Here is a 15,184-nt window from a genome sequence, read left to right as displayed (position 1 = left end):
GGGTGGTCGCAGACCCTAGAAATGTGTGAGCCCGGCTGGACTTGGGCAGAACTTGCTGCTTGCACGTCCAAGTTGTGGGAAAGGTGGCTTTCCAGGAGGAAGGTTGATTGCAGGGTGGGAGAATCTAGCAGGGGCTGAGGGCCGGTTCCAGGCGGGTGGTCGCAGACCCTAGAAATGTGTGAGCCCGCGTGGACTGTGCCCCTAGCAGGAGAGCGACTGCAGCGGAGGATCCTCTTTTTCTAATAGGCTTGAGAGTGGGCAAGGGCGGCCGTGGGACAGACCTGACCTCCTAGAGAGGGTCTTCCGAGGGCCTCTGCAGAGATAGTGGATCCGGGCCCCGTTCTCGGGCCGATGGGGAAATCGCCCCGCTACGTCCAGCTCCATCCCCAGCACCGGCCAGGACAGCCCTATCCCTCAGCCGCCTGGGAGGGGAGCGAGGTACTCTCTGAATTCCAGGCCTCGTCAAGATTTATTGAAGTTGGGTTTAAAAAACGTGCTTCAGATGATTTTTCCCATTTTCTCAGATTTCAAAGGCTCCCTGCAGTGCGGCTGCCTAATTAATGGTGAAATTCAACTAAATCTAATTATGCAGTAATTTTAAAGCAGTTAGTGCTGGGCGTTGGTTTGTAATAGGACCCCAGTTTTTTAAAGTTTGCTTACTGTGTTGGTTTAGGGGAAAGCTATCTTTTGTATGGTAAAGAAAGACCGGGAAATAGTTCTACTGTAGGAACCAGAGCGCTAAGAACCGCTCCCCGCCCACCTCTATCTCCATCCCCAATTCTATCTCGTTTTCCTTCTGTTTTTTTTCTATCCCAAGCACACGTTAAAAAGCTGAGCAAGGTGCTAACCCAACAAGGAGACCCTATTTCATAGTCAGAGGGGAAAGGGAGAATCTTTCATATGGAGACACAAAGAGCTTGGTCCTGGAGGCCTCTGTAAATGCCCCCAAACCCGGGAAAGGATTCTCATCTCCTCTAATAGAGAACAGATTTCCTCCTCTTAACATCCATTGTCATTAAGGCGCAAAGCTGACTCTTGGAGTTATAAATCTTATCGTCCTTCTGATAACACACTTGTAATAAGTTAGCGTCCTATTCAAAGTGAATTGTAAAACTGCCTCATTTAATATGGCATCTGTGTCATTAAAACTTTTATTTTTCTCCCCCTCGTGTCTTGCAGGTTTGGCCTTGGGGCTAGCGCTGAAGTCTCTGCCTCTGGGGCCTCTGGGGTAGGGCTGAGGGGAAGAAAGGTGTGAAAGACGGGCTGCCTGGATTCAGCCTCTGGATCTTAGACTGGGGTGAGACACCCGAGGCAGAATGGGCCTGGGGGGTGGTGTCCCTCTCTCCCATCTCCCCCGGAGCGGCCCCCTCGAAATGACGTTCCTTGAAAGAAACATGCTTGTGATTAGCTAAGCAAACACATCTGCTTTCGGAGTTGGGCCTTCGTTAATTAGCTGAACAAAGGGCCGTTTTGCTTTTTACCTTTTGCTGGGGAGAGTGTGTTATTTCAGGAGTGTTGCGGGCCCTCCTCTTTTCAATTGCAGCCACGACGTTAATTTTATTGGGATTACTGATGGGAAATGAGGTGGCGCAGGCTTCCGAGAGGAAAAGCTTGATCATTACCCCCTTTGGAACTATATTTTTCCACCCAACCTCCTGCTTGAGAGGAGGGGGTGGGGGGCGAACTGCGCAGCAAGTTCGGAGCAATTGGAATCAGGCTCTCGGTGCGCTGATCTCGGGTGACAGAGCGTGTGTTGAAGCTGAACTCTATAATTTGCGCTTCTGTTCCTTTATTAGGCCTGGACAACGAACTAATGAGCTTTGGCCCAGTACAATGTCACTTGTATTTATTTTCTTATGGCAACTTTGAGATAGCGCAAGTGTTCTTTACCAAGAGCCAGGGAGGGCCCGGAGTCCTGCTGTCCCGGCCCAGGTTGCTGGCTGCGTCCCGGGGGATCGAGGGCGCGGTGAGAGCACACGCAGAGCCGGCAGAGCTCGGGGACTGGGCTTTTAGGCGAAGCTAATGGGGCCCTCAGGAAGGCGTTAGGCCCTTTGGAGGCCCAGGCATCCCTACAGGACTAGCTCCCTGAGGATGAGGTCGGGGGGCGCAGGGCAAGTCCAGGGCAAGTTCCCAGGCACGAGATGATCGAAGGCGCAAAAGTGGCATGGCTTCCTCCTGGCGTAGAGCAGGGGGCCCTTCCGCAAAGACTGCCAGGCCGAGGAGCCCTCTGAGCAAGCAGATCTACACTGCCCGGGTGGCCTGGGCGTCTGCTTTGTGCTGCAGGAGGCCTGGCCCAGCTCCGTTGCTGTCTGGGTTGGGGGTGATGTCGGGTGAAGAGGTTGCTTTAAAGGGGTTCTTGGGGTCCTGGGCATGTGGGGACTTCCTTTCTTCTCTTTCTGGTTTGGCCACTCCAAAGGGTTGAAGTTGGAGAGGCCTGGAATAAAGTGAAGAAGCAGTGGGGGTTGGAGGGACAGAAAGGGTCGGCAGTGCGGCGTCCCTTGTTCCCTGACAGAATACGAGTCCACCACGCGGGGACTGTGGGTGGGGGACAAGGGAAGGGAAGCCCCAGGAACTGCGAGGGGAGCTAGTACTTCTCTCCACAGCCTGCAACTTCCCAAGGCTCTAGCCTTGCTCCCGCCAGGCAGCCCTCGTTAATAACGCCTGGACACCGTGTCCCTGCCCGCCCCATCTCTCCTTGCCTCTCCTCACTTCATCTCTCTGCCTTACCACCCCCTCCCCACCTTTTCCTTCCTTCCTGCAAATGGGTGTTAACGTGGGTCTTTATGTTCTGTCTATAACTAGGATGTAATCACGCGCCCCATGTCTCTCTCTAAAAGCATTTAATAAATGTCTATTAAAGCGCTACAAATGTAAGATGAATTTAGTGGCGCGGCTGCCTCCCTGAATCCGAACGGTAATGATGGATTTATCAACGGGGATTCGCCTTCAGCCCAGCGAGGAAGGTTTGCTCAGCAAATATGTCGGCGAGCACCCACCCAAATGCAATCATTTGACCCCTTGCGGGCGATAGCTGCGGCGCCCCTTCCCACCGCTGGTCCTGGTTGGCCAGGGTCGCTTGGGGACAGAGGCCGACCTGGACAAACAAAGAGGTGGCCTCACCGATCCCTTGGCCTCTCGCCCCCTCCTCTGTTTCCTCCTCTCAGCCTGAGGCTCTCCTGGCCAAGGGGATCGGATCTGGCGTGTAGGTTTGGTGGGGAGGGAGAGGGTGGTGGTGGTGCCAGAGCACAAGATGAAGTGGGGGCTGTCTTGGCGTTGCCAGGAGACATCAGTGGGTGCCGTCGTGCCCTTCTTAGTTTGGAAGGGGCACAATTGTACCCACGTCTCTGAATGTGAGCTTAAGTGCCCTGCTTTTGACCTAATCTTAGGGTCTGGGATCGTGGCTGACCCGGCCCAGCGCTGGGCCCCATTGTAGGAAAGGTGACTGTAGGACAGAAGCCTCTGGTGCCCCGCCCCTTGGAAGGGCTCAGGTGTGCCCAGTGCGAGTGCCTTGCATGCCCATCCTCCTGGGGCTCCCCAGACCCCAAGCCAAAGCAAAGGTGCCTGTTACCGAAGGTTGGGGAAGAGCCTCCAAGGCAGGGGCAAAACTTCCATATCTCTTTCCCCCAAACTGATCTGGCTTCTCCCCTACCTTCCCCCACCGAGGCCACCCGGCCATTTTAAAGTTTAGTGGCTGTGGACTCTTAGAATTTGGTTTGGGCTGTGATACTTACCGCACAGACCCAGTGACCACCACCTCTTTCTTTTTGTCTTTTATCTGCTCTCCTTTCGAGGGGGAGGAAAGTGCTGGCCTGTTCCATCAAGCCCAGTTCGCATTTGCTTTAGCCTCTGATTTCTCTTTCTTCTTTGGAAATTTCATTGAGATGTCTCTGTACTTCGCTTGTCAGTTATCTTTGTTCCTTTTAAATAAAGGGCTTTTAAATGGACTTATTGCTCCCAGCGTGGGTTCCTCTCTCTAAATGTTAGAAAATTGTGCCATCTACCCGCTATGCTGAGTACTGTCACACTCGGAGACCTCAGGGACCTCCGGGCAGGCTTCAATGCTGCAGTGTCAGGGGCCGCGGGCAGCAGGAGGAGGGGGCGGCTCACGTGGATTTTTACAGATCTCCGCCTGCAGCCGGCCCGCTTGTCCACGCCAGGGCACGGCCCGCGACGCGCGCAGCCGCCAGCTTGATGGCGGCCGCGAACTTGGCTGCAGCGGCAGATCTCCGACCAAATCGCAGGCGTGGCTGGGACTCTTCGCTTCTCCAAGATACAGCTGGCCGAGGGGGACCCGCGGGTGGTTTTGGACCCCAACAGCAACTGGGGGTCAGGGATAACGGAGGACAATGGGGAAGGGAGAGCTGCCTAGGAGGAGGACAGGGGTGGATTTTGCTGCACCGCTTTGGAGCGCTCCCGCGGAGTCTCTAGGCCGGTCTCTTTCCCTGGGGGATGCCAGGCTAGGGGCAGCGGGAAGCGAAAGCCACGGAGTGGTTTCCCTGTCTCTTGGCCAGAGAGAGCTGTGGCCAGGCAGTTCGGCTGCAACTTTCAGATCCATTTTCTCTGGTGGAGATATTTCTGGTGTCTTTTTGTAGGCCAGACTTCTTTCCTTTGGGGGAGTGTGGTTTAGATGGACTGAATTTGAGCAAATCAGGTGTCTGATGTGGGGTCTCTTCACCCCAACCCCGCCTCTGCAAAACATCCATCTGCAACTGCAGGTTCTTTTGAATGAGTTAAAATGGATTAACAGTTTGGAATTTATTATGTGGCTACCCCTTGAAGATGCCTTTCTTCTTGTTGTTGTTTTGTTTTAACCCATTAGGAGTATTAGCTAAGATTTCCAAGTGTCAGTTGGGTATTTATGCTTGCGGAGGAAAAAAAAAATCTCCGATACGGTTTATGACTTTTATTACATGCTTCACACTGTTCGAGAAATGGAGTTTTAAGCAACATACAATTAAATCTATATTGCTCTTTGGAAAAGGGCCAAGGAATTCAGCAATCAATTAGTTTAGATCTTTTGATACTTGTTGCTAAAATCAAAGTATAAAACTCCAACCCTGGCTATACCTAAGAATAGCTTCTTTTCCTATTTTTTTCAAGTCATGTAGCTATCACATAGGAAATGGCAGCTGCCTTATTTCCCCAAGTTTCTTTTTTCTGATTCTTCTGCATAGATTAGCCTTTAAATAATCAAACTATTTTCTCCCCCCCCCCACCCTTTTCTCTCATTGCAGTTTCTCATCTGCCTTTATCTGCCTGGTTTAGATTTTAAAAATGCATTTATTTGTAATATGTATTATTTTTAAAATAAATTGTTCCTTATCCTCTCTCTTTCTTCCCCCTCCCCTCGCCTGGGAGTAAGAAGGGAAACTATGTTGTTTAATAATCACAATAATACAGTGATTTCTAGACAAAGGCAAAATTAAAATTTTTTTTAACCACAAGAAGGGAATCAACCTCTCTTTCTCTCTGTCATCTCTGTCTCTTTAAATAAGCAGCTTAGGAAATAATCTCCCGCATTGAAGAGAAACTGCTTCCTCCTTGAAAATGCCACCGTTCCCACCTCTCTGGGCCAATCCCTTGGGCTGTCGGCTGTCGGCTGTCTGCCTGTCCAAGGCCCTGGTTGGGGGTGGGGGTGCGCCTATGGAGATCCAGGGGCATAGTGAGAAGGCAATGGGGTCTCGCCCGCCGACGTGTGGCTGCCGAGGCGGGGCTGACAGCAAGTTCTAAAGAGGGGCAGCTAATTTATTAAGTAATTCTTACTTCGCTTCAGCATCTTCTCCCTACAGCTCCCGAGGCTCCGGCGAGGAGGGGGAGGGGTCTGGGGCTGCGAATCTCCCCCTCCGCATTTCTTTCTCCGCCTTCCGGGCTCCGTCAGCCCCTTCACCAGCCTCATCACTAATTAAAACGCCCTGTGGCTTTGGGACTGAGTAGGCCGGTCGTTGAACTGTCATCTCCGCCAGGATGGGAAATCTAGAACATCCCCTCTTCTGCAAAAAAGGTTCCGAACCCAGTGGAGTGACTGGGCGGAGTGTCATTAATCTCTCTCCAGAAGCTTTCCTTTTCCTCCTGGGGAGTGAGGACTCCGGCCTTTGCCTCCCTCCAACACAGTCGCCCTGCTAGGCCCCACCCTCTCCGCTGTCAACCCCGCCGTTGTGCCCATCCATATGCTGCTGCCCTAATTGTGAGGAAGGTCTGGGAAACATTTTCTTTGCGCTAATTTTATATTTCCCCTTTCCCCTTGCAACATTAAACATAATTTTGCGCTGTCACTGTCACTAAGATTGTGGTTTGCTGATGTGTCTACTTGGAAACATGACCCCTTCGCCTCCAACAGGGAGTCCTCCCCTTGCTTGCAGCCTTTAGTGCGGCCCCTTCTCCAGCGGGGACTTCAGAGCATTTATGAAAATGCTGGGGCGAGGGGTGGGGGTGGGGGCGGTGGGGAGGTACTGATAGTAGTGAAGGCCAGAAGGGTTCCTACCAGAACCCTACAATCATTCCAAACCCTCTTTTCCTATGACAGCAGGAGCAAATGTGGTTTTGATGTGCGTTTGGTTGTTGGCTTGTTTGTTTAATAAAATCCGTGTGTGTGTGTGTGTGTGTGTGTGTGTGTGTGTGTTTTAATGTCTCAGTGTATGTGACAGGAAACCACTTTCAGAATTTCCCTTTGAATTTCTTTTTTGTTTGTTTGTTTTTCTGTCTGTCCTCCTCAATTTCTCTTTTCTTTATTCCCCTCCCCACTACATTTTCTCTGGCTAGGCAATAATCCCCTGGCCCAGTGGCCACGCTCCTGGAGATAAAATCCATTTATCCCTTGTGTTGCCTCACTGAGGCCCGGTTATCCAGGGCCTTTGGCGACAGACTGGAAAAAACAGAGATGAAGGTATTTTTTTCGTTTTCCACACCTGCTCCTCCCTTCCTTCAATGTGCCAGCATAGAGGGGCTCTAGAGTTGAACAAATGTACCCACAGCTACAGGTTTGCTCTGGTGCCTGGTTGTGGTCCTAGTTGCTATTTGTTTGTCTCTTTGGAAGGAGCTGTTAGCTGCTCTCCACAACAGTCTCAGAGCTTGCTTGCACCAAGGTTGGGAGGTTTCAGAGTGATTATCTCATTTCGCTGGTGCAGAGGGAAGCTGCTGGCAGCCCCTGGATCAGACATTCAGTGGAAGGCCCATGTCACAGACCCAACCCCAAGGTTAATTTTCCCTCATTAGCATCTCCATAGTCTGCTCCTTGCAAGGGATCTCAGGTCCTTGCTGCTGTTTTCTCCCTTCTCACTCTCTCTGACGAATTCACTCTCACTCATCGTCTCCTCATCACATCCTTACGTTCTGTCAGGTTCCTATTGAATCCATAGACTGATCGCTGAAAATCCATTTCATCAGTTTCCAACCAGTATGCCCATTTTTAATCCTAGAGCCCCTCTCCTCCATCTGTATCTCTCTATCCTCCATGTACCTCATTTACAAAGTGTTCTGCTTTATCCAAATTAGTTCGCTTCCCCCCTTTTACTTTCTCATACCTCCTCATTCTTTCATTGAGTTCTAGCAAAAGCAAAAAATACAAAATGGCAAAGTTTGATGGGTTAGGGGAGACCATCCCAGCCATTTAGAAAGAAGCTGGAGGTTTGTAATGACAGAAAAAAAATGACAAAGAAAAGAGAATTGCATTTGTGGCTTAACTGGGAGAATGTGTTTGTGTGTCTATATCTCGGTGTGTTTTTAAGATTTCTTTGAACTGCTTTTGTGCTGACCCAACAAAGGCATTTGCTGAAGCTAGTCATGGTGTAGGAACTTTGAGTTAACCTCTTATATCAAATGAATCTTTTCATTTAGAGTCCAATAAATCTCAATCTCTAGCTACTTTTTGTAGACCCAGCTTGGGTTCAATGAGACAAAACTGGGGCTTATAGTAAAGTCCAGATAATGTTTGCCAAAGTTGTTTTTTCTCCTGTATCCTTTTTAACCAACCTGAAAAATTTCCACATCCAACAAATTAAAGCTCAACAAATAAAAGTAGCAGCTCTTCCTCAGTGAGCAGAAGGTTGAGAATTTCTTTAGCATTTCACAGCAAAGCCTTTTCACTGAAATGATTTTCCAAACTCAGAGGCCAAAATGATTTATAGTTATTCAACAAGCCATTATTTGGGTATTTTGTTTAGGTGGGGCTGAGACAATCTAATAATCAGTGTAAGATGGGTGGGTGGGGGGATTGGCTATGACCAAAAGAAGAGTTAACACCAGAAACATGAAAGCCAGTCTGGTCTCCAGGGATTGAATTTGGGAAAGAGCCTGCACACGGCTGCTCCTGGGCCATAAAGAAATACATTGTTAACAACAACAAAACAGACAATACCCTGAGTTCTGCCTGGATTCAGAGCTGAGCTACTTTCAAGATATTTTAGCAGCACTGTTCATTTTGATGGGGTTTCTGGGCCATTTGAAATTCAACCTTTAGCCAGCCTGCTCATGGGGTATGGTTACAGAATTCATTTTCTGATTTACTACCCCTCCTCCTGTATTTTCTTTATTTCCTGATGGCCTCCCATGGGGTTAATCTTTTTTCCCTTTCTTTTATATTTTCCAGTTTTGTTCTCCCCACAAACGACTCAGTGTTTTTCCTGTTTCTACTGATCACTCATTTGCTTCCTTTCTCTCTTTCCTTCTTTAAGAGCCAGAGAAAAATAAAAAGAATGGGAAGGGGATTTCCAAATCGTTCTTTTCTAAGCATTATTAATTGCTGTTACAAGGCAAAAGATTTTTAACCAATAACAAAGTTGTAAATTGCCACTGACTTTCAAATATTTCTCAAATGTCAGCTCTGATTGATTTGATTAATATTCCACTCTGAAATAATTTCAGCTGCACTTATAATCAGTTCTGCTGATGAAGCAAAGAGCAGACTATCACTGCTGCATGGGATGTGACCACTCTGCTTTTACTCTTAATGTGAAGTTTGGGGTTTTGTCCTGAGGCCCGAGGTTCTGGGAAGGTGTACAGGCAGTTGAGTTTCAGGGATGAAGTGGATTGGCATATCTGCATATATTCAGTTATTTATATGTAATTTTGACAACGTTGTTCAGGAACATAATTGTATTGAAAGAACAAACAGCATCATTTCCTAGGTCTGCCAAACGTTTTTTTAAAACTTAATATTCAAGGCTGAAGGAATGAATTTTTAAACAGTTCCTAAATCCAAGAAACTCATCCGAACCCTATTAATTCTTATCCTACTGGATAGCATTTCTGAGAAAGAGTGGGCCTACTCTCTGCTCAGACCTATGGGAGATTCGAGTTACTGGTGGGGAAAAACAGTGTGTGCAGGGACAGGAGGGCAGGAGGGGCTCAGCACAAGACAGGAGCAGCCAGAAGACTCCACTTTTGGGGATTGGGGTTATAGTTTCCCAAGGTCCTTTTCCGTGCCATCGTCATATCCAGAATGTAATTTTTGAAGCTATCAATACCCGCTGCCTCCAATACCTCTCGAGTTTTAATCTTAATTATATTATTATGTGAAGTACTCTGCTGTCAGGGCATTGAACATGATTTATGACGTCTGCCTATTAAGGGATCGATTGTGAATATCGCTACTATCATCTATCAATATTCTCAAGCCGTGGGTATTTCTCGCTCCACGGTAGTTATTTGTAATACCGAAATGATAGACTGCAGGAAAAGACTATTTCTTCTTCAGAAGACTAGCTTTTCAGGAGCAGCAGAGAGTTAGTGTGGTGAACCAGGAGACTCGGAGAGTTCCAACCACATCTCACACCCAGAGAGAGTTTAAAGTTTTTTTGTTTTTGTTTTTTAATGTAAAAACCAGTGAATTCTCCCGTGGGTCTAGTAGAAGAAAGCAAACCAGAGTCGTTTTTAGGGAAAGGAGTAACCTCTGCAGGTCGATATCAGGGGGAGAGGGTTTCTAGCTGCCAGGTGATTTGCAATCAGACTAGAAGGAAAACACCGGCAACCAGGGGCCCCTTTATAGGAAGATGGCTGGATGGGGGCTGCTGAGGGGTGCTGGGGGCAGACTGTGTATTTCTGCAGCAGATGCCTGGTCGTACCTATGCCCGTGGATTCGGAGGTGTTCAGTTTCTGGGATCAATTAAGACTCGCTGGCTGAGCCCTCGCTGCATCGCCGCTTTCACCTGCTCCTACCTCCTCTGCATAGGTGGAAGCCGGTGCGAAAGACCTAGTGGCCAAGCCCGAGGGAGCCTGAAAGCAGAGGCCTTTTGTCTCCAGACAGAGAGCAGCGCCTGCTTTTTTCCATTCTCACGGGGCGCGGCACTGGGTCACCGGCGAATCTCAGCCTCCTGCGTTAGGGGGATGGGAGGAAGAGTCGGAGAATGGAGGAAAACTCCCGTTCTGGCTGCCTGGAGCTGGAGGCTAGAACACCCCGGCGGGGTGGGGTGTGGAGAGCGGCCGGAGTGCCGCGCCTGGCCCCTGCCCTGGGTGCACACCAGGCCGCGAAAGCCAGGGGCCGCCTTCTCCACTGCTGAAGCCTGGGAGTCAGTCAAGCGCCCTCTGGCACCGCGAGGGAGGCGCACCTCTCCTGGTGCAGCGTTGCCGCGACCTGAGCAGGAGGAGGCACAGGACGCGGGGCTCCTGGACTGGCTGTGGACTTGGCCTTGGCGCACTGAGCGCTCCCCATCTGCCTGAGCCTGGCCTTCGCGGCTCTCTCGGCCCAGTCTACGTTCTTTTTAAGGACTTGAGCTCGAAGAAGAGCGAACGTGGCTAGAACCTGTTGACCTCCCCTCTGGCCTGGAAGTCCGCACAGCTCGTGGCCACACGCTACGGAGTGGTTGTAAGGGGATGACGGCGGGCAGGTGGGGAGGAGGCCTCGGTCTGGCTCCTGGATGCCACCCCAGGACGGACTGGGAAGTGGAAACCTTGACCTCAGCCACACAAGGACACCTATCTGGCTGGCTGCCTGCCCTGGCCCAGCCACCCGGCTCAGAGGCCTACCCTTGGCCACAGTGGTTTGTCCTCAGGCTTGGAGGCCCCAGAGATGTGGACACAGTGACTGGCACGTAGTAAGCTCTTAATAAATGTTAGATGGTGGTGTCAATCATTATTAGGCACATCCGGTTTCCTCCATGAGCATCTCCCCTCTTACACACATTTATTCCAGGCCAACAACATGCCTAGCTAGGTCCTTAAGCACCTCCACTCATACCCAGAGGCCCATCAGCTGCCTCTGCTCCCTCTGAGCCTTGGAGCTGCAGCCCTCCACCCCTGACATGCAGGAGAAAGTCAGAGGCCCCTAGAGCCCCCCCTAGAGTGTTTTCCAGGCCTGGGACACCTGAACAGAAGACACAGAGGCCTGAAGAAGGGTTAGCAGGTCCCTAATATGCCCCATCCATGTCAGCACCAGCAGAGGGGAATTCTGGTTAAATAAGAATATTCTGGACAGGGAGTTGGTGGTTGGTCAGTTAAAAAAGAGAGAGAATCCTTCAGTAAGGGATGCATATGTGGGAAGAGTGGGGGGCACTAGGGCCAGGCTGATGCAGAAGAAGCAATAGAGGCTGAGTCAGAGCATCGCAATGACACCTTTTTCTTTCAGAAAGAATTCTTTAGTTAAGCCTTTAATCGATCTTCGGTGAGCAATGAGTTGTGGGAGGTAGTGCCATTAACTATACATACAATGTTCATGTAACCAGATTTTAATAATTTATGATCTTAATAAATATACTGCCTTCTGATTCTTTTTATCAGTGATATTAATACTGTTGTTGTTGTTGTTGTTTAAACGAGATTTTAGTCCCGGTTCGTCCCCAGAGCAACTGCAGGAGCCCTGCCCAGCACTATTGTCACCTGCTGCCCCGCAGCTCAGACTTCAGCCTGCTCCGCTCCTCTTCCCTCTTCCCCAGATTCCCCAGGCTGATGGATATTCTTCGGTCGGGGCCCTTTTTAAAATGACCAGTGTCTTATCAATACAGGCTACCCATCCTCTCTTCCTTTCTAACCATTTTGCAGTGCGAAGAGAGACCCAGGCGCAGGCCAGGCGGCGCGTGTCACTCGGCCTGAATTGCACCGTAATCGCCAAAACCTTGGCCTAATTTGCAGCTAATAGATCTCGAGCGAGGGAGTCGGGAAGAAACCAGTGGCTTTGGAAGGATCGGAAATTAAGGGACTGGAAGGAGGATGTGATTCATATTATCCTCCCCCTCCCCCTCCTGCACACGCCCATGTGTCTCCTGGCTGGGCCTTTGGGGACGCGGCCCCTCGCTCTAAGTGGCCTGTGTTCCTGTTGTTCGCTTCTCTTCCAGAGGACCACTGTGTCTGGGGCGCCGCGCCCTTCGGTGCGCTCAGACTTCGAGCCCTCCGACTGGCTTCTCCCAGTCCCCGGGAGGAGGCGCTGGTGCCCGGGCAGGCCTCTGGTCCCTCCCAGCCGACATCCTGGAGCCCCCATTCACAAAACCCCTCCTGGAAGAGGACACACACACACACACACACACACACACACACACACGCACACCCCACACAAGCACTACGAGAAGGGGAGTTTGATCTTGTCTCATTGACGTCTCGGGTCTGAAAGGAAAATCGTTTGGGTAAACAGCCAAGCTTCCAGGCTTAACGCCCGGCTCCCGCCCCCGCCCCTCCATCCCCTCCAGCCTCCCCCACTCCCCTTCAACGCCACCCGCCACCCACACTCGGCTCCGCAGCCGGGCCCCGAGCGAGCTCCGCGAGTCCTGGCGGGAGCCGAGGGCTCCCCGGGTTCAAAGGGCCGCAGCCCCGAGGGAACGCCCTCCTTGCTGTGCCCCGGGGGGCAGAAGCGGACTGCTGGGCGGTGGGACCGGCCTGGGCCACGGTAGGAACCGCGAAACCTCCCGTTTCCCTAAATAGAGCTGGTCTCGGGGGAGGGCGCCGGGGAGTTCGGAGCCCGGAGGGACATTTTTGCCAAGACCAAGCGGAAGCCGAGCCCGGGCGGCTGGCTGCGCCTGTGAGTTCCGCCACGGGTCCCACGGGGCACCCTGGACCCCAACAGGCCGTCACAGGCGTTTGCACATTTGTGTGCACGACCACGGACAGGGGCTTTAAGCCTCTGCTAGCTGCCTTGGGCTCGGCACACCCTTGGGTGATTACCCTGCCCCCACTTCCCTCCAAGCGACCTTGGCTCCAGGAAAAAGCTTTAATCTGCTATTAAGCGTTTTCCGAAGTTTCTTTCCAAAGGAGAGTTCTTCACTTAACTGGCTGTAAACATAATTAATAGTTATTAACATGCAAAAAAACCTTTGTGGTATTTAAAAGGATAATGGTCTCTCTCTAGCTCATACTCTTAAGCGTGGAGAGAACCTGGAAATCTGAAAATATCCTGATTAGATTATTAGAGCTGATTATACAGTGATTTTCCCCGTTCTCTAATGAAATTCGTCTCTCTCCTCCCTTCCTCTGTCTCTTGTTCTCTCTTTTTCTTTTTCTCCCAGTCTCAATCTCACTCTAATCCAGGAGTCATTAGCAACACCCTCTGGCTACATGTTTTGCATCAGTGAAACATTGTGACATAGTTGTAATACAAACTCGGCCGCCTTGCACTGCATCTTGCGGTAGGAAGTGTAATAGCAATAAAAATCATTTTTCATCTCCAGGCATTACTGGGTGAAAAAAACAAACAAACAAACAAACAAACAGAAAACCTGAATGTGAGAAGAGGAAGGGGTGGAGGAGAGAGAAATGAAGGGAGAGAAGAAGGGGGTGGGTGGGGGGGTTTGAATCGAGAGAGAGAGAGAGAGAGAGAGAGAGAGAGAGAGAGAGAGAACCTTTTCCAGTTCAGAACTCCTTTTCCAAATTGTAGGCATGCAGATTCATACATATCATTTTCTATGCTTTCCTCTCCTCAGTTTTTGTCCTAGTTCCTCACGGCTGGCCATCAGTGGGCCCCAGGACCCTCTTGGGAATTCCCCTTGTGCTCCTATTATCTTTCATCAGCTACCTTCTCCCCATGTTAGCACCAACCCCCACCCCCATGCCCAGGCCTCAAGACCCCCAGGGCCCGGGCCACCCCTCCTTAGCTGGCAGTTATTAGGAATGCTCATTCAAGTTCTGCTAGGAAATTGGGGCCTTTCTTCTGTGTGGTCTCACAGGAATCTTTCCTAGCCTGATGGAGAAGAGACAAGTCAGCCAGAAAGCCAACCTGGCTGTTTTTCTGGCGTAATTTCTGAGCAATATCTGAGAGCTCCTAATCAGCAAGGAGGAGCCCTGGTTACAGGGAGAGGGGGCACTCACTCTATCCCCTGCCTGCCCTTTGGGGGCTCACTCCGCTAACTCAGGGGACTGCGGAGTTTCAAGAAGCGATCTCTATGTTGGGATTGCTCGGGCAGGAAAATACAGGGGCTTACACAACACCGAATAAACTCTAACTCCACCCTATAGTCCCCAGTTCAGTTCCCATTATTTGTAGGGTCCACAGAGCTCCTTAAAAAATAAAAAGATTTGAAATTTTTAATAAAAACTACATTAAATAAAGGTTCTGCTCCTCCCTTCAAAACAAAGAAACCACGCAAATCCTCACTGGACTATGAGAGAGGTGCTCTACTTTAAAACCATTTTTGGCATGTAACATTTGTTTTAACTTAAAACACCCATCTCTGGGATGGTACACTTCAAAGACAAATTGAAGCAAAGGCTCACTATATAAGTGGATTAAGTTTTCTGTGTATTTTATGGTCGTGTGCATGTTAAGACTGTGGCAAACCTGTTAAGTTATCAACTGGATAAAATAGTGTCAAATGCCCAGTTGCACCTTGGAAAGAAAGGCTGTGTAATTTGCAATTCTTGTCAGTTACTACTTTCACCAGCGGATAGGTGTACATGTTGGGGGCTATATTTTATGGTTATTTAGTCAGCAAAGCCAAAAGCTGTGGCTGCAGTGTCCCAGTAGGCTGGCAACTGGCACTGCAGAACGCCTTTAATGCTGGACTGACCAGAATAAGTGAATTTTGGTGGAAATCAGAATTGGGAAGGGATGACTTTATCGGCACCACCTCATGGGAGATATCTGCATTGGCCGCAGCTGCATGACCCGAAATACACGGCGGCCCGAACTAGTGGCTTCCTAAAGACCATGTCTCATTTATTTTATCCTTTCTAGGAAAGCAGCTCCCCAGCTTGAGTGACTACTTTAGACTTGGTGAAATTGTGCCTATATATTTTTCTCCTCCTGTTATTTTCCCTTCATCCCGATGCA

Source organism: Colobus angolensis, unplaced genomic scaffold, assembly GCF_000951035.1.
Source record: "Colobus angolensis palliatus isolate OR3802 unplaced genomic scaffold, Cang.pa_1.0 Scaffold112, whole genome shotgun sequence".
Lineage (NCBI taxonomy): Eukaryota > Metazoa > Chordata > Mammalia > Primates > Cercopithecidae > Colobus > Colobus angolensis.
This window is presented reverse-complemented; position numbering follows the sequence as displayed.